Source organism: Salmo salar, chromosome 13 (assembly GCF_965601325.2).
Source record: "Salmo salar chromosome 13, fSalSal1, whole genome shotgun sequence".
Taxonomy (NCBI): Eukaryota; Metazoa; Chordata; class Actinopteri; order Salmoniformes; family Salmonidae; genus Salmo; species Salmo salar.
In genome coordinates, this window is record NC_138303.1 from 113,084,275 (window position 1) to 113,103,172 (window position 18,898).

Below are 18,898 nucleotides of genomic sequence, written 5' to 3' on the forward strand. Positions count from 1 at the left end.
CTCTCTCTCTACTGTCCTCCTGTTGTTCTCTCTCTCTACTGTCCTCCTGTTGTTCTCTCTCTCTACTGTCCTCCGTTGCTTGTTCTCTCTCTCTACTGTCCTCCTGTTGTTCTCTCTCTCTACTGTCCTCCTGTTGTTCTCTCTCTCTACTGTCCTCCTGTTGTTCTCTCTCTCTACTGTCCTCCTGTTGTTCTCTCTCTCTACTGTCCTCCTGTTGTTCTCTCTCTCTACTGTCCTCCTGTTGTTCTCTCTCTCTACTGTCCTCCTGTTGTTCTCTCTCTCTACTGTCCTCCTGTTGTTCTCTCTCTCTACTGTCCTCCTGTTGTTCTCTCTCTCTACTGTCCTCCTGTTGTTCTCTCTCTCTCTACTGTCCTCCTGTTGTTCTCTCTCTCTACTGTCCTCCTGTTGTTCTCTCTCTCTACTGTCCTCCTGTTGTTCTCTCTCTCTACTGTCCTCCTGTTGTCTCTCTCTCTCTACTGTCCTCCTGTTGTTCTCTCTCTCTACTGTCCTCCTGTTGTTCTCTCTCTCTACTGTCCTCCTGTTGTTCTCTCTCTCTACTGTCCTCCTGTTGTTCTCTCTCTCTCTACTGTCCTCCTGTTGTTCTCTCTCTCTACTGTCCTCCTGTTGTTCTCTCTCTCTCTACTGTCCTCCTGTTGTTCTCTCTCTCTACTGTCCTCCTGTTGTTCTCTCTCTCTACTGTCCTCCTGTTGTTCTCTCTCTCTACTGTCCTCCTGTTGTTCTCTCTCTCTACTGTCCTCCTGTTGTTCTCTCTCTCTCTACTGTCCTCCTGTTGTTCTCTCTCTCTACTGTCCTCCTGTTGTTCTCTCTCTCTACTGTCCTCCTGTTGTTCTCTCTCTCTCTACTGTCCTCCTGTTGTTCTCTCTCTCTCTATCTCTCTCTCTACTGTCCTCCTGTTGTTCTCTCTCTCTACTGTCCTCCTGTTGTTCTCTCTCTCTACTGTCCTCCTGTTGTTCTCTCTCTCTACTGTCCTCCTGTTGTTCTCTCTCTCTACTGTCCTCCTGTTGTTCTCTCTCTCTACTGTCCTCCTGTTGTTCTCTCTCTCTACTGTCCTCCTGTTGTTCTCTCTCTCTACTGTCCTCCTGTTGTTCTCTCTCTCTACTGTCCTCCTGTTGTTCTCTCTCTCTACTGTCCTCCTGTTGTTCTCTCTCTCTACTGTCCTCCTGTTGTTCTCTCTCTCTCTACTGTCCTCCTGTTGTTCTCTCTCTCTACTGTCCTCCTGTTGTTCTCTCTCTCTACTGTCCTCCTGTTGTTCTCTCTCTCTCTACTGTCCTCCTGTTGTTCTCTCTCTCTACTGTCCTCCTGTTGTTCTCTCTCTCTACTGTCCTCCTGTTGTTCTCTCTCTCTACTGTCCTCCTGTTGTTCTCTCTCTCTACTGTCCTCCTGTTGTTCTCTCTCTCTACTGTCCTCCTGTTGTTCTCTCTCTCTACTGTCCTCCTGTTGTTCTCTCTCTCTCTACTGTCCTCCTGTTGTTCTCTCTCTCTACTGTCCTCCTGTTGTTCTCTCTCTCTCTACTGTCCTCCTGTTGTTCTCTCTCTCTACTGTCCTCCTGTTGTTCTCTCTCTCTCTACTGTCCTCCTGTTGTTCTCTCTCTCTACTGTCCTCCTGTTGTTCTCTCTCTCTACTGTCCTCCTGTTGTTCTCTCTCTCTACTGTCCTCCTGTTGTTCTCTCTCTCTCTACTGTCCTCCTGTTGTTCTCTCTCTCTCTACTGTCCTCCTGTTGTTCTCTCTCTCTACTGTCCTCCTGTTGTCTCTCTCTCTCTCTACTGTCCTCCTGTTGTTCTCTCTCTCTACTGTCCTCCTGTTGTTCTCTCTCTCTACTGTCCTCCTGTTGTTCTCTCTCTCTACTGTCCTCCTGTTGTTCTCTCTCTCTACTGTCCTCCTGTTGTCTCTCTCTCTCTACTGTCCTCCTGTTGTTCTCTCTCTCTCTACTGTCCTCCTGTTGTTCTCTCTCTCTACTGTCCTCCTGTTGTTCTCTCTCTCTCTACTGTCCTCCTGTTGTTCTCTCTCTCTACTGTCCTCCTGTTGTTCTCTCTCTCTACTGTCCTCCTGTTGTTCTCTCTCTCTACTGTCCTCCTGTTGTTCTCTCTCTCTACTGTCCTCCTGTTGTTCTCTCTCTCTCTACTGTCCTCCTGTTGTTCTCTCTCTCTCTACTGTCCTCCTGTTGTTCTCTCTCTCTACTGTCCTCCTGTTGTTCTCTCTCTCTACTGTCCTCCTGTTGTTCTCTCTCTCTCTACTGTCCTCCTGTTGTTCTCTCTCTCTCTACTGTCCTCCTGTTGTTCTCTCTCTCTACTGTCCTCCTGTTGTTCTCTCTCTCTCTACTGTCCTCCTGTTGTCTCTCTCTCTCTACTGTCCTCCTGTTGTTCTCTCTCTCTACTGTCCTCCTGTTGTTCTCTCTCTCTACTGTCCTCCTGTTGTTCTCTCTCTCTACTGTCCTCCTGTTGTTCTCTCTCTCTACTGTCCTCCTGTTGTTCTCTCTCTCTCTACTGTCCTCCTGTTGTTCTCTCTCTCTACTGTCCTCCTGTTGTTCTCTCTCTCTACTGTCCTCCTGTTGTCTCTCTCTCTCTACTGTCCTCCTGTTGTTCTCTCTCTCTACTGTCCTCCTGTTGTTCTCTCTCTCTACTGTCCTCCTGTTGTTCTCTCTCTCTCTACTGTCCTCCTGTTGTTCTCTCTCTCTACTGTCCTCCTGTTGTTCTCTCTCTCTCTACTGTCCTCCTGTTGTTCTCTCTCTCTACTGTCCTCCTGTTGTTCTCTCTCTCTCTACTGTCCTCCTGTTGTTCTCCTCTCTCTACTGTCCTCCTGTTGTTCTCTCTCTCTACTGTCCTCCTGTTGTTCTCTCTCTCTACTGTCCTCCTGTTGTTCTCTCTCTCTCTACTGTCCTCCTGTTGTTCTCTCTCTCTACTGTCCTCCTGTTGTTCTCTCTCTCTACTGTCCTCCTTGTCTCTCTCTCTACTGTCCTCCTGTTGTTCTCTCTCTCTACTGTCCTCCTGTTGTTCTCTCTCTCTACTGTCCTCCTGTTGTTCTCTCTCTCTCTACTGTCCTCCTGTTGTTCTCTCTCTCTACTGTCCTCCTGTTGTTCTCTCTCTCTCTACTGTCCTCCTGTTGTTCTCTCTCTCTACTGTCCTCCTGTTGTTCTCTCTCTCTCTACTGTCCTCCTGTTGTTCTCTCTCTCTACTGTCCTCCTGTTGTTCTCTCTCTCTACTGTCCTCCTGTTGTTCTCTCTCTCTACTGTCCTCCTGTTGTTCTCTCTCTCTACTGTCCTCCTGTTGTTCTCTCTCTCTACTGTCCTCCTGTTGTTCTCTCTCTCTACTGTCCTCCTGTTGTTCTCTCTCTCTCTACTGTCCTCCTGTTGTTCTCTCTCTCTACTGTCCTCCTGTTGTTCTCTCTCTCTACTGTCCTCCTGTTGTTCTCTCTCTCTCTACTGTCCTCCTGTTGTTCTCTCTCTCTACTGTCCTCCTGTTGTTCTCTCTCTCTACTGTCCTCCTGTTGTTCTCTCTCTCTACTGTCCTCCTGTTGTTCTCTCTCTCTCTATCTGCTCTCTCTACTGTCCTCCGTTGTCTCTCTCTCTACTGTCCTCCTGTTGTTCTCTCTCTCTACTGTCCTCCTGTTGTTCTCTCTCTCTACTGTCCTCCTGTTGTTCTCTCTCTCTCTACTGTCCTCCTGTTGTTCTCTCTCTCTACTGTCCTCCTGTTGTTCTCTCTCTCTACTGTCCTCCTGTTGTTCTCTCTCTCTCTACTGTCCTCCTGTTGTTCTCTCTCTCTACTGTCCTCCTGTTGTTCTCTCTCTCTACTGTCCTCCTGTTGTTCTCTCTCTCTACTGTCCTCCTGTTGTTCTCTCTCCTCTACTGTCCTCCTGTTGTTCTCTCTCTCTACTGTCCTCCTGTTGTTCTCTCTCTCTCTACTGTCCTCCTGTTGTTCTCTCTCTCTACTGTCCTCCTGTTGTTCTCTCTCTCTCTACTGTCCTCCTGTTGTTCTCTCTCTCTCTACTGTCCTCCTGTTGTTCTCTCTCTCTCTACTGTCCTCCTGTTGTTCTCTCTCTCTACTGTCCTCCTGTTGTTCTCTCTCTCTACTGTCCTCCTGTTGTTCTCTCTCTCTACTGTCCTCCTGTTGTTCTCTCTCTCTACTGTCCTCCTGTTGTTCTCTCTCTCTCTACTGTCCTCCTGTTGTTCTCTCTCTCTACTGTCCTCCTGTTGTTCTCTCTCTCTACTGTCCTCCTGTTGTTCTCTCTCTCTACTGTCCTCCTGTTGTTCTCTCTCTCTACTGTCCTCCTGTTGTTCTCTCTCTCTCTACTGTCCTCCTGTTGTTCTCTCTCTCTACTGTCCTCCTGTTGTTCTCTCTCTCTCTACTGTCCTCCTGTTGTTCTCTCTCTCTACTGTCCTCCTGTTGTTCTCTCTCTCTACTGTCCTCCTGTTGTTCTCTCTCTCTCTACTGTCCTCCTGTTGTTCTCTCTCTCTCTACTGTCCTCCTGTTGTTCTCTCTCTCTACTGTCCTCCTGTTGTTCTCTCTCTCTACTGTCCTCCTGTTGTTCTCTCTCTCTACTGTCCTCCTGTTGTTCTCTCTCTCTCTACTGTCCTCCTGTTGTTCTCTCTCTCTACTGTCCTCCTGTTGTTCTCTCTCTCTCTACTGTCCTCCTGTTGTTCTCTCTCTCTACTGTCCTCCTGTTGTTCTCTCTCTCTCTACTGTCCTCCTGTTGTTCTCTCTCTCTACTGTCCTCCTGTTGTTCTCTCTCTCTCTACTGTCCTCCTGTTGTTCTCTCTCTCTACTGTCCTCCTGTTGTTCTCTCTCTCTACTGTCCTCCTGTTGTTCTCTCTCTCTACTGTCCTCCTGTTGTTCTCTCTCTCTACTGTCCTCCTGTTGTTCTCTCTCTCTACTGTCCTCCTGTTGTTCTCTCTCTCTCTACTGTCCTCCTGTTGTTCTCTCTCTCTCTACTGTCCTCCTGTTGTTCTCTCTCTCTCTACTGTCCTCCTGTTGTTCTCTCTCTCTCTACTGTCCTCCTGTTGTTCTCTCTCTCTCTACTGTCCTCCTGTTGTTCTCTCTCTCTACTGTCCTCCTGTTGTTCTCTCTCTCTACTGTCCTCCTGTTGTTCTCTCTCTCTACTGTCCTCCTGTTGTTCTCTCTCTCTCTACTGTCCTCCTGTTGTTCTCTCTCTCTACTGTCCTCCTGTTGTTCTCTCTCTCTACTGTCCTCCTGTTGTTCTCTCTCTCTACTGTCCTCCTGTTGTTCTCTCTCTCTACTGTCCTCCTGTTGTTCTCTCTCTCTCTACTGTCCTCCTGTTGTTCTCTCTCTCTACTGTCCTCCTGTTGTTCTCTCTCTCTCTACTGTCCTCCTGTTGTCTCTCTCTCTCTACTGTCCTCCTGTTGTTCTCTCTCTCTACTGTCCTCCTGTTGTTCTCTCTCTCTACTGTCCTCCTGTTGTTCTCTCTCTCTACTGTCCTCCTGTTGTTCTCTCTCTCTACTGTCCTCCTGTTGTTCTCTCTCTCTACTGTCCTCCTGTTGTTCTCTCTCTCTACTGTCCTCCTGTTGTTCTCTCTCTCTCTACTGTCCTCCTGTTGTTCTCTCTCTCTACTGTCCTCCTGTTGTTCTCTCTCTCTACTGTCCTCCTGTTGTTCTCTCTCTCTACTGTCCTCCTGTTGTTCTCTCTCTCTCTACTGTCCTCCTGTTGTTCTCTCTCTCTCTACTGTCCTCCTGTTGTTCTCTCTCTCTACTGTCCTCCTGTTGTTCTCTCTCTCTACTGTCCTCCTGTTGTTCTCTCTCTCTCTACTGTCCTCCTGTTGTTCTCTCTCTCTACTGTCCTCCTGTTGTTCTCTCTCTCTACTGTCCTCCTGTTGTTCTCTCTCTCTCTACTGTCCTCCTGTTGTTCTCTCTCTCTCTACTGTCCTCCTGTTGTTCTCTCTCTCTACTGTCCTCCTGTTGTTCTCTCTCTCTCTACTGTCCTCCTGTTGTTCTCTCTCTCTACTGTCCTCCTGTTGTTCTCTCTCTCTCTACTGTCCTCCTGTTGTTCTCTCTCTCTCTACTGTCCTCCTGTTGTTCTCTCTCTCTACTGTCCTCCTGTTGTTCTCTCTCTCTACTGTCCTCCTGTTGTTCTCTCTCTCTACTGTCCTCCTGTTGTTCTCTCTCTCTCTACTGTCCTCCTGTTGTTCTCTCTCTCTACTGTCCTCCTGTTGTTCTCTCTCTCTCTACTGTCCTCCTGTTGTTCTCTCTCTCTCTACTGTCCTCCTGTTGTTCTCTCTCTCTACTGTCCTCCTGTTGTTCTCTCTCTCTACTGTCCTCCTGTTGTTCTCTCTCTCTACTGTCCTCCTGTTGTTCTCTCTCTCTCTACTGTCCTCCTGTTGTTCTCTCTCTCTCTACTGTCCTCCTGTTGTTCTCTCTCTCTACTGTCCTCCTGTTGTTCTCTCTCTCTACTGTCCTCCTGTTGTTCTCTCTCTCTACTGTCCTCCTGTTGTTCTCTCTCTCTACTGTCCTCCTGTTGTTCTCTCTCTCTACTGTCCTCCTGTTGTTCTCTCTCTCTCTACTGTCCTCCTGTTGTTCTCTCTCTCTACTGTCCTCCTGTTGTCTCTCTCTCTCTACTGTCCTCCTGTTGTTCTCTCTCTCTACTGTCCTCCTGTTGTTCTCTCTCTCTACTGTCCTCCTGTTGTTCTCTCTCTCTACTGTCCTCCTGTTGTTCTCTCTCTCTACTGTCCTCCTGTTGTTCTCTCTCTCTACTGTCCTCCTGTTGTTCTCTCTCTCTCTACTGTCCTCCTGTTGTTCTCTCTCTCTCTACTGTCCTCCTGTTGTTCTCTCTCTCTCTACTGTCCTCCTGTTGTTCTCTCTCTCTCTACTGTCCTCCTGTTGTTCTCTCTCTCTACTGTCCTCCTGTTGTTCTCTCTCTCTCTACTGTCCTCCTGTTGTTCTCTCTCTCTCTACTGTCCTCCTGTTGTTCTCTCTCTCTACTGTCCTCCTGTTGTTCTCTCTCTCTACTGTCCTCCTGTTGTTCTCTCTCTCTACTGTCCTCCTGTTGTTCTCTCTCTCTCTACTGTCCTCCTGTTGTTCTCTCTCTCTACTGTCCTCCTGTTGTCTCTCTCTCTACTGTCCTCCTGTTGTTCTCTCTCTCTCTACTGTCCTCCTGTTGTTCTCTCTCTCTCTACTGTCCTCCTGTTGTTCTCTCTCTCTACTGTCCTCCTGTTGTTCTCTCTCTCTCTACTGTCCTCCTGTTGTTCTCTCTCTCTACTGTCCTCCTGTTGTTCTCTCTCTCTCTACTGTCCTCCTGTTGTTCTCTCTCTCTCTACTGTCCTCCTGTTGTTCTCTCTCTCTACTGTCCTCCTGTTGTTCTCTCTCTCTACTGTCCTCCTGTTGTTCTCTCTCTCTACTGTCCTCCTGTTGTCTCTCTCTCTCTACTGTCCTCCTGTTGTTCTCTCTCTCTACTGTCCTCCTGTTGTTCTCTCTCTCTACTGTCCTCCTGTTGTTCTCTCTCTCTACTGTCCTCCTGTTGTTCTCTCTCTCTCTACTGTCCTCCTGTTGTCTCTCTCTCTCTACTGTCCTCCTGTTGTTCTCTCTCTCTACTGTCCTCCTGTTGTTCTCTCTCTCTACTGTCCTCCTGTTGTTCTCTCTCTCTACTGTCCTCCTGTTGTTCTCTCTCTCTCTACTGTCCTCCTGTTGTTCTCTCTCTCTCTACTGTCCTCCTGTTGTTCTCTCTCTCTACTGTCCTCCTGTTGTTCTCTCTCTCTACTGTCCTCCTGTTGTTCTCTCTCTCTACTGTCCTCCTGTTGTTCTCTCTCTCTACTGTCCTCCTGTTGTTCTCTCTCTCTCTACTGTCCTCCTGTTGTTCTCTCTCTCTACTGTCCTCCTGTTGTTCTCTCTCTCTCTACTGTCCTCCTGTTGTTCTCTCTCTCTACTGTCCTCCTGTTGTTCTCTCTCTCTCTACTGTCCTCCTGTTGTTCTCTCTCTCTACTGTCCTCCTGTTGTTCTCTCTCTCTCTACTGTCCTCCTGTTGTTCTCTCTCTCTACTGTCCTCCTGTTGTTCTCTCTCTCTACTGTCCTCCTGTTGTTCTCTCTCTCTCTACTGTCCTCCTGTTGTTCTCTCTCTCTACTGTCCTCCTGTTGTTCTCTCTCTCTCTACTGTCCTCCTGTTGTTCTCTCTCTCTACTGTCCTCCTGTTGTTCTCTCTCTCTACTGTCCTCCTGTTGTTCTCTCTCTCTACTGTCCTCCTGTTGTTCTCTCTCTCTACTGTCCTCCTGTTGTTCTCTCTCTCTCTACTGTCCTCCTGTTGTTCTCTCTCTCTACTGTCCTCCTGTTGTTCTCTCTCTCTCTACTGTCCTCCTGTTGTTCTCTCTCTCTACTGTCCTCCTGTTGTTCTCTCTCTCTACTGTCCTCCTGTTGTTCTCTCTCTCTACTGTCCTCCTGTTGTTCTCTCTCTCTCTACTGTCCTCCTGTTGTTCTCTCTCTCTACTGTCCTCCTGTTGTTCTCTCTCTCTCTACTGTCCTCCTGTTGTCTCTCTCTCTCTACTGTCCTCCTGTTGTTCTCTCTCTCTCTACTGTCCTCCTGTTGTTCTCTCTCTCTACTGTCCTCCTGTTGTTCTCTCTCTCTCTACTGTCCTCCTGTTGTTCTCTCTCTCTACTGTCCTCCTGTTGTTCTCTCTCTCTCTACTGTCCTCCTGTTGTTCTCTCTCTCTACTGTCCTCCTGTTGTTCTCTCTCTCTCTACTGTCCTCCTGTTGTTCTCTCTCTCTACTGTCCTCCTGTTGTTCTCTCTCTCTACTGTCCTCCTGTTGTTCTCTCTCTCTACTGTCCTCCTGTTGTTCTCTCTCTCTACTGTCCTCCTGTTGTTCTCTCTCTCTACTGTCCTCCTGTTGTTCTCTCTCTCTCTACTGTCCTCCTGTTGTTCTCTCTCTCTACTGTCCTCCTGTTGTCTCTCTCTCTCTACTGTCCTCCTGTTGTTCTCTCTCTCTACTGTCCTCCTGTTGTTCTCTCTCTCTACTGTCCTCCTGTTGTTCTCTCTCTCTCTACTGTCCTCCTGTTGTCTCTCTCTCTCTACTGTCCTCCTGTTGTTCTCTCTCTCTCTACTGTCCTCCTGTTGTTCTCTCTCTCTACTGTCCTCCTGTTGTTCTCTCTCTCTACTGTCCTCCTGTTGTTCTCTCTCTCTACTGTCCTCCTGTTGTTCTCTCTCTCTCTACTGTCCTCCTGTTGTTCTCTCTCTCTCTACTGTCCTCCTGTTGTTCTCTCTCTCTACTGTCCTCCTGTTGTTCTCTCTCTCTCTACTGTCCTCCTGTTGTTCTCTCTCTCTCTACTGTCCTCCTGTTGTTCTCTCTCTCTACTGTCCTCCTGTTGTTCTCTCTCTCTCTACTGTCCTCCTGTTGTTCTCTCTCTCTCTACTGTCCTCCTGTTGTTCTCTCTCTCTACTGTCCTCCTGTTGTTCTCTCTCTCTACTGTCCTCCTGTTGTTCTCTCTCTCTCTACTGTCCTCCTGTTGTTCTCTCTCTCTACTGTCCTCCTGTTGTTCTCTCTCTCTACTGTCCTCCTGTTGTTCTCTCTCTCTACTGTCCTCCTGTTGTTCTCTCTCTCTACTGTCCTCCTGTTGTTCTCTCTCTCTCTACTGTCCTCCTGTTGTTCTCTCTCTCTACTGTCCTCCTGTTGTTCTCTCTCTCTCTACTGTCCTCCTGTTGTTCTCTCTCTCTACTGTCCTCCTGTTGTTCTCTCTCTCTACTGTCCTCCTGTTGTTCTCTCTCTCTACTGTCCTCCTGTTGTTCTCTCTCTCTCTACTGTCCTCCTGTTGTTCTCTCTCTACTGTCCTCCTGTTGCTCTCTCTCTCTACTGTCCTCCTGTTGTTCTCTCTCTCTACTGTCCTCCTGTTGTTCTCTCTCTCTCTACTGTCCTCCTGTTGTTCTCTCTCTCTCTACTGTCCTCCTGTTGTTCTCTCTCTCTCTACTGTCCTCCTGTTGTTCTCTCTCTCTACTGTCCTCCTGTTGTTCTCTCTCTCTCTACTGTCCTCCTGTTGTTCTCTCTCTCTACTGTCCTCCTGTTGTTCTCTCTCTCTACTGTCCTCCTGTTGTTCTCTCTCTCTACTGTCCTCCTGTTGTTCTCTCTCTCTACTGTCCTCCTGTTGTTCTCTCTCTCTACTGTCCTCCTGTTGTTCTCTCTCTCTCTACTGTCCTCCTGTTGTTCTCTCTCTCTACTGTCCTCCTGTTGTTCTCTCTCTCTCTACTGTCCTCCTGTTGTTCTCTCTCTCTACTGTCCTCCTGTTGTTCTCTCTCTCTACTGTCCTCCTGTTGTTCTCTCTCTCTACTGTCCTCCTGTTGTTCTCTCTCTCTCTACTGTCCTCCTGTTGTTCTCTCTCTCTACTGTCCTCCTGTTGTTCTCTCTCTCTCTACTGTCCTCCTGTTGTTCTCTCTCTCTCTACTGTCCTCCTGTTGTTCTCTCTCTCTACTGTCCTCCTGTTGTTCTCTCTCTCTACTGTCCTCCTGTTGTTCTCTCTCTCTACTGTCCTCCTGTTGTTCTCTCTCTCTACTGTCCTCCTGTTGTTCTCTCTCTCTACTGTCCTCCTGTTGTTCTCTCTCTCTACTGTCCTCCTGTTGTTCTCTCTCTCTACTGTCCTCCTGTTGTTCTCTCTCTCTCTACTGTCCTCCTGTTGTTCTCTCTCTCTACTGTCCTCCTGTTGTTCTCTCTCTCTACTGTCCTCCTGTTGTTCTCTCTCTCTCTACTGTCCTCCTGTTGTTCTCTCTCTCTACTGTCCTCCTGTTGTTCTCTCTCTCTCTACTGTCCTCCTGTTGTTCTCTCTCTCTACTGTCCTCCTGTTGTTCTCTCTCTCTACTGTCCTCCTGTTGTTCTCTCTCTCTACTGTCCTCCTGTTGTTCTCTCTCTCTACTGTCCTCCTGTTGTTCTCTCTCTCTACTGTCCTCCTGTTGTTCTCTCTCTCTCTACTGTCCTCCTGTTGTTCTCTCTCTCTACTGTCCTCCTGTTGTTCTCTCTCTCTACTGTCCTCCTGTTGTTCTCTCTCTCTACTGTCCTCCTGTTGTTCTCTCTCTCTACTGTCCTCCTGTTGTTCTCTCTCTCTCTACTGTCCTCCTGTTGTTCTCTCTCTCTCTACTGTCCTCCTGTTGTTCTCTCTCTCTACTGTCCTCCTGTTGTTCTCTCTCTCTACTGTCCTCCTGTTGTTCTCTCTCTCTACTGTCCTCCTGTTGTTCTCTCTCTCTACTGTCCTCCTGTTGTTCTCTCTCTCTACTGTCCTCCTGTTGTTCTCTCTCTCTACTGTCCTCCTGTTGTTCTCTCTCTCTACTGTCCTCCTGTTGTTCTCTCTCTCTCTACTGTCCTCCTGTTGTTCTCTCTCTCTACTGTCCTCCTGTTGTTCTCTCTCTCTCTACTGTCCTCCTGTTGTTCTCTCTCTCTCTACTGTCCTCCTGTTGTTCTCTCTCTCTCTACTGTCCTCCTGTTGTTCCTGTCCTCCTGTTGTTCTCTCTCTCTACTGTCCTCCTGTTGTTCTCTCTCTCTACTGTCCTCCTGTTGTTCTCTCTCTCTCTACTGTCCTCCTGTTGTTCTCTCTCTCTACTGTCCTCCTGTTGTTCTCTCTCTCTACTGTCCTCCTGTTGTTCTCTCTCTCTACTGTCCTCCTGTTGTTCTCTCTCTCTACTGTCCTCCTGTTGTTCTCTCTCTCTACTGTCCTCCTGTTGTTCTCTCTCTCTACTGTCCTCCTGTTGTTCTCTCTCTCTCTACTGTCCTCCTGTTGTTCTCTCTCTCTACTGTCCTCCTGTTGTTCTCTCTCTCTACTGTCCTCCTGTTGTTCTCTCTCTCTCTACTGTCCTCCTGTTGTTCTCTCTCTCTACTGTCCTCCTGTTGTTCTCTCTCTCTCTACTGTCCTCCTGTTGTTCTCTCTCTCTACTGTCCTCCTGTTGTTCTCTCTCTCTCTACTGTCCTCCTGTTGTTCTCTCTCTCTACTGTCCTCCTGTTGTTCTCTCTCTCTCTACTGTCCTCCTGTTGTTCTCTCTCTCTACTGTCCTCCTGTTGTTCTCTCTCTCTACTGTCCTCCTGTTGTTCTCTCTCTCTACTGTCCTCCTGTTGTTCTCTCTCTCTACTGTCCTCCTGTTGTTCTCTCTCTCTCTACTGTCCTCCTGTTGTTCTCTCTCTCTACTGTCCTCCTGTTGTTCTCTCTCTCTACTGTCCTCCTGTTGTTCTCTCTCTCTACTGTCCTCCTGTTGTTCTCTCTCTCTACTGTCCTCCTGTTGTTCTCTCTCTCTACTGTCCTCCTGTTGTTCTCTCTCTCTCTACTGTCCTCCTGTTGTTCTCTCTCTCTACTGTCCTCCTGTTGTTCTCTCTCTCTCTACTGTCCTCCTGTTGTTCTCTCTCTCTACTGTCCTCCTGTTGTTCTCTCTCTCTACTGTCCTCCTGTTGTTCTCTCTCTCTACTGTCCTCCTGTTGTTCTCTCTCTCTACTGTCCTCCTGTTGTTCTCTCTCTCTACTGTCCTCCTGTTGTTCTCTCTCTCTACTGTCCTCCTGTTGTTCTCTCTCTCTCTACTGTCCTCCTGTTGTTCTCTCTCTCTCTACTGTCCTCCTGTTGTTCTCTCTCTCTCTACTGTCCTCCTGTTGTTCTCTCTCTCTACTGTCCTCCTGTTGTTCTCTCTCTCTCTACTGTCCTCCTGTTGTTCTCTCTCTCTACTGTCCTCCTGTTGTTCTCTCTCTCTACTGTCCTCCTGTTGTTCTCTCTCTCTACTGTCCTCCTGTTGTTCTCTCTCTCTACTGTCCTCCTGTTGTTCTCTCTCTCTCTACTGTCCTCCTGTTGTTCTCTCTCTCTACTGTCCTCCTGTTGTTCTCTCTCTCTCTACTGTCCTCCTGTTGTTCTCTCTCTCTCCTACTGTCCTCCTGTTGTTCTCTCTCTCTCTACTGTCCTCCTGTTGTTCTCTCTCTCTACTGTCCTCCTGTTGTTCTCTCTCTCTCTACTGTCCTCCTGTTGTTCTCTCTCTCTACTGTCCTCCTGTTGTTCTCTCTCTCTACTGTCCTCCTGTTGTTCTCTCTCTCTCTACTGTCCTCCTGTTGTTCTCTCTCTCTACTGTCCTCCTGTTGTTCTCTCTCTCTACTGTCCTCCTGTTGTTCTCTCTCTCTACTGTCCTCCTGTTGTTCTCTCTCTCTACTGTCCTCCTGTTGTTCTCTCTCTCTACTGTCCTCCTGTTGTTCTCTCTCTCTCTACTGTCCTCCTGTTGTTCTCTCTCTCTCTACTGTCCTCCTGTTGTTCTCTCTCTCTCTACTGTCCTCCTGTTGTTCTCTCTCTCTACTGTCCTCCTGTTGTTCTCTCTCTACTGTCCTCCTGTTGTTCTCTCTCTACTGTCCTCCTGTTGTTCTCTCTCTCTACTGTCCTCCTGTTGTTCTCTCTCTCTACTGTCCTCCTGTTGTTCTCTCTCTCTACTGTCCTCCTGTTGTTCTCTCTCTCTCTACTGTCCTCCTGTTGTTCTCTCTCTCTCTACTGTCCTCCTGTTGTTCTCTCTCTCTACTGTCCTCCTGTTGTTCTCTCTCTCTCTACTGTCCTCCTGTTGTTCTCTCTCTCTACTGTCCTCCTGTTGTTCTCTCTCTCTCTACTGTCCTCCTGTTGTTCTCTCTCTCTACTGTCCTCCTGTTGTTCTCTCTCTCTCTACTGTCCTCCTGTTGTTCTCTCTCTCTACTGTCCTCCTGTTGTTCTCTCTCTCTCTACTGTCCTCCTGTTGTTCTCTCTCTCTACTGTCCTCCTGTTGTTCTCTCTCTCTCTACTGTCCTCCTGTTGTTCTCTCTCTCTCTACTGTCCTCCTGTTGTTCTCTCTCTCTACTGTCCTCCTGTTGTTCTCTCTCTCTACTGTCCTCCTGTTGTTCTCTCTCTCTACTGTCCTCCTGTTGTTCTCTCTCTCTACTGTCCTCCTGTTGTTCTCTCTCTCTACTGTCCTCCTGTTGTTCTCTCTCTCTACTGTCCTCCTGTTGTTCTCTCTCTCTCTACTGTCCTCCTGTTGTTCTCTCTCTCTACTGTCCTCCTGTTGTTCTCTCTCTCTACTGTCCTCCTGTTGTTCTCTCTCTCTACTGTCCTCCTGTTGTTCTCTCTCTCTACTGTCCTCCTGTTGTTCTCTCTCTCTACTGTCCTCCTGTTGTTCTCTCTCTCTACTGTCCTCCTGTTGTTCTCTCTCTCTCTACTGTCCTCCTGTTGTTCTCTCTCTCTCTACTGTCCTCCTGTTGTTCTCTCTCTCTACTGTCCTCCTGTTGTTCTCTCTCTCTACTGTCCTCCTGTTGTTCTCTCTCTCTACTGTCCTCCTGTTGTTCTCTCTCTCTACTGTCCTCCTGTTGTTCTCTCTCTCTACTGTCCTCCTGTTGTTCTCTCTCTCTACTGTCCTCCTGTTGTTCTCTCTCTCTACTGTCCTCCTGTTGTTCTCTCTCTCTCTACTGTCCTCCTGTTGTTCTCTCTCTCTCTACTGTCCTCCTGTTGTTCTCTCTCTCTACTGTCCTCCTGTTGTTCTCTCTCTCTCTACTGTCCTCCTGTTGTTCTCTCTCTCTACTGTCCTCCTGTTGTTCTCTCTCTCTACTGTCCTCCTGTTGTTCTCTCTCTCTACTGTCCTCCTGTTGTTCTCTCTCTCTACTGTCCTCCTGTTGTTCTCTCTCTCTACTGTCCTCCTGTTGTTCTCTCTCTCTACTGTCCTCCTGTTGTTCTCTCTCTCTACTGTCCTCCTGTTGTTCTCTCTCTCTCTACTGTCCTCCTGTTGTTCTCTCTCTCTCTACTGTCCTCCTGTTGTTCTCTCTCTCTCTACTGTCCTCCTGTTGTTCTCTCTCTCTACTGTCCTCCTGTTGTTCTCTCTCTCTACTGTCCTCCTGTTGTTCTCTCTCTCTACTGTCCTCCTGTTGTTCTCTCTCTCTCTACTGTCCTCCTGTTGTTCTCTCTCTCTACTGTCCTCCTGTTGTTCTCTCTCTCTACTGTCCTCCTGTTGTTCTCTCTCTCTCTACTGTCCTCCTGTTGTTCTCTCTCTCTACTGTCCTCCTGTTGTTCTCTCTCTCTCTACTGTCCTCCTGTTGTTCTCTCTCTCTACTGTCCTCCTGTTGTTCTCTCTCTCTACTGTCCTCCTGTTGTTCTCTCTCTCTCTACTGTCCTCCTGTTGTTCTCTCTCTCTACTGTCCTCCTGTTGTTCTCTCTCTCTACTGTCCTCCTGTTGTTCTCTCTCTCTACTGTCCTCCTGTTGTTCTCTCTCTCTCTACTGTCCTCCTGTTGTTCTCTCTCTCTACTGTCCTCCTGTTGTTCTCTCTCTCTCTACTGTCCTCCTGTTGTTCTCTCTCTCTACTGTCCTCCTGTTGTTCTCTCTCTCTACTGTCCTCCTGTTGTTCTCTCTCTCTACTGTCCTCCTGTTGTTCTCTCTCTCTACTGTCCTCCTGTTGTCTCTCTCTCTACTGTCCTCCTGTTGTTCTCTCTCTCTACTGTCCTCCTGTTGTTCTCTCTCTCTCTACTGTCCTCCTGTTGTCTCTCTCTCTCTACTGTCCTCCTGTTGTTCTCTCTCTCTACTGTCCTCCTGTTGTTCTCTCTCTCTCTACTGTCCTCCTGTTGTTCTCTCTCTCTACTGTCCTCCTGTTGTTCTCTCTCTCTCTACTGTCCTCCTGTTGTTCTCTCTCTCTACTGTCCTCCTGTTGTTCTCTCTCTCTCTACTGTCCTCCTGTTGTTCTCTCTCTCTCTACTGTCCTCCTGTTGTTCTCTCTCTCTACTGTCCTCCTGTTGTCTGTCCTCCTGTTGTTCTCTCTCTCTACTGTCCTCCTGTTGTTCTCTCTCTCTACTGTCCTCCTGTTGTTCTCTCTCTCTCTACTGTCCTCCTGTTGTTCTCTCTCTCTACTGTCCTCCTGTTGTTCTCTCTCTCTCTACTGTCCTCCTGTTGTTCTCTCTCTCTACTGTCCTCCTGTTGTCTCTCTCTCTCTACTGTCCTCCTGTTGTTCTCTCTCTCTACTGTCCTCCTGTTGTTCTCTCTCTCTCTACTGTCCTCCTGTTGTTCTCTCTCTCTACTGTCCTCCTGTTGTTCTCTCTCTCTCTCTACTGTCCTCCTGTTGTTCTCTCTCTCTACTGTCCTCCTGTTGTTCTCTCTCTCTACTGTCCTCCTGTTGTTCTCTCTCTCTACTGTCCTCCTGTTGTTCTCTCTCTCTCTACTGTCCTCCTGTTGTTCTCTCTCTCTCTACTGTCCTCCTGTTGTTCTCTCTCTCTACTGTCCTCCTGTTGTTCTCTCTCTCTACTGTCCTCCTGTTGTTCTCTCTCTCTCTACTGTCCTCCTGTTGTTCTCTCTCTCTACTGTCCTCCTGTTGTTCTCTCTCTCTCTACTGTCCTCCTGTTGTTCTCTCTCTCTCTACTGTCCTCCTGTTGTTCTCTCTCTCTACTGTCCTCCTGTTGTTCTCTCTCTCTCTACTGTCCTCCTGTTGTTCTCTCTCTCTACTGTCCTCCTGTTGTTCTCTCTCTCTACTGTCCTCCTGTTGTTCTCTCTCTCTACTGTCCTCCTGTTGTTCTCTCTCTCTACTGTCCTCCTGTTGTTCTCTCTCTCTCTACTGTCCTCCTGTTGTTCTCTCTCTCTCTACTGTCCTCCTGTTGTTCTCTCTCTCTACTGTCCTCCTGTTGTTCTCTCTCTCTCTACTGTCCTCCTGTTGTTCTCTCTCTCTACTGTCCTCCTGTTGTTCTCTCTCTCTACTGTCCTCCTGTTGTTCTCTCTCTCTCTACTGTCCTCCTGTTGTTCTCTCTCTCTACTGTCCTCCTGTTGTTCTCTCTCTCTACTGTCCTCCTGTTGTTCTCTCTCTCTCTACTGTCCTCCTGTTGTTCTCTCTCTCTACTGTCCTCCTGTTGTTCTCTCTCTCTACTGTCCTCCTGTTGTTCTCTCTCTCTCTACTGTCCTCCTGTTGTTCTCTCTCTCTACTGTCCTCCTGTTGTCTCTCTCTCTCTACTGTCCTCCTGTTGTTCTCTCTCTCTACTGTCCTCCTGTTGTTCTCTCTCTCTACTGTCCTCCTGTTGTTCTCTCTCTCTCTACTGTCCTCCTGTTGTTCTCTCTCTCTACTGTCCTCCTGTTGTTCTCTCTCTCTACTGTCCTCCTGTTGTTCTCTCTCTCTACTGTCCTCCTGTTGTTCTCTCTCTCTCTACTGTCCTCCTGTTGTTCTCTCTCTCTACTGTCCTCCTGTTGTTCTCTCTCTCTCTACTGTCCTCCTGTTGTTCTCTCTCTCTACTGTCCTCCTGTTGTTCTCTCTCTCTACTGTCCTCCTGTTGTTCTCTCTCTCTACTGTCCTCCTGTTGTTCTCTCTCTCTACTGTCCTCCTGTTGTTCTCTCTCTCTACTGTCCTCCTGTTGTTCTCTCTCTCTACTGTCCTCCTGTTGTTCTCTCTCTCTCTACTGTCCTCCTGTTGTTCTCTCTCTCTCTACTGTCCTCCTGTTGTTCTCTCTCTCTACTGTCCTCCTGTTGTTCTCTCTCTCTACTGTCCTCCTGTTGTTCTCTCTCTCTCTACTGTCCTCCTGTTGTTCTCTCTCTCTACTGTCCTCCTGTTGTTCTCTCTCTCTACTGTCCTCCTGTTGTTCTCTCTCTCTCTACTGTCCTCCTGTTGTTCTCTCTCTCTACTGTCCTCCTGTTGTTCTCTCTCTCTACTGTCCTCCTGTTGTTCTCTCTCTCTACTGTCCTCCTGTTGTTCTCTCTCTCTACTGTCCTCCTGTTGTTCTCTCTCTCTCTACTGTCCTCCTGTTGTTCTCTCTCTCTCTACTGTCCTCCTGTTGTTCTCTCTCTCTACTGTCCTCCTGTTGTTCTCTCTCTCTACTGTCCTCCTGTTGTTCTCTCTCTCTACTGTCCTCCTGTTGTTCTCTCTCTCTACTGTCCTCCTGTTGTTCTCTCTCTCTCTACTGTCCTCCTGTTGTTCTCTCTCTCTACTGTCCTCCTGTTGTTCTCTCTCTCTACTGTCCTCCTGTTGTTCTCTCTCTCTACTGTCCTCCTGTTGTTCTCTCTCTCTCTACTGTCCTCCTGTTGTTCTCTCTCTCTACTGTCCTCCTGTTGTTCTCTCTCTCTACTGTCCTCCTGTTGTTCTCTCTCTCTACTGTCCTCCTGTTGTTCTCTCTCTACTGTCCTCCTGTTGTCTCTCTCTCTCTACTGTCCTCCTGTTGTTCTCTCTCTCTACTGTCCTCCTGTTGTTCTCTCTCTCTACTGTCCTCCTGTTGTTCTCTCTCTCTACTGTCCTCCTGTTGTTCTCTCTCTCTACTGTCCTCCTGTTGTTCTCTCTCTCTCTACTGTCCTCCTGTTGTTCTCTCTCTACTGTCCTCCTGTTGTTCTCTCTCTCTCTACTGTCCTCCTGTTGTTCTCTCTCTCTCTACTGTCCTCCTGTTGTTCTCTCTCTCTACTGTCCTCCTGTTGTTCTCTCTCTCTCTACTGTCCTCCTGTTGTTCTCTCTCTCTCTACTGTCCTCCTGTTGTTCTCTCTCTACTGTCCTCCTGTTGTTCTCTCTCTCTACTGTCCTCCTGTTGTTCTCTCTACTGTCCTCCTGTTGTTCTCTCTCTCTACTGTCCTCCTGTTGTTCTCTCTACTGACCTCCTGTTGTTCTCTCTCTCTACTGTCCTCCTGTTGTTCTCTCTCTCTACTGTCCTCCTGTTGTTCTCTCTACTGACCTCCTGTTGTTCTCTCTCTACTGTCCTCCTGTTGTTCTCTCTCTCTCTACTGTCCTCCTGTTGTTCTCTCTCTCTCTACTGTCCTCCTGTTGTTCTCTCTCTCTACTGTCCTCCTGTTGTTCTCTCTCTCTCTACTGTCCTCCTGTTGTTCTCTCTCTCTCTACTGTCCTCCTGTTGTTCTCTCTCTCTCTACTGTCCTCCTGTTGTTCTCTCTCTCTACTGTCCTCCTGTTGTTCTCTCTCTCTCTACTGTCCTCCTGTTGTTCTCTCTCTCTACTGTCCTCCTGTTGTTCTCTCTCTCTCTACTGTCCTCCTGT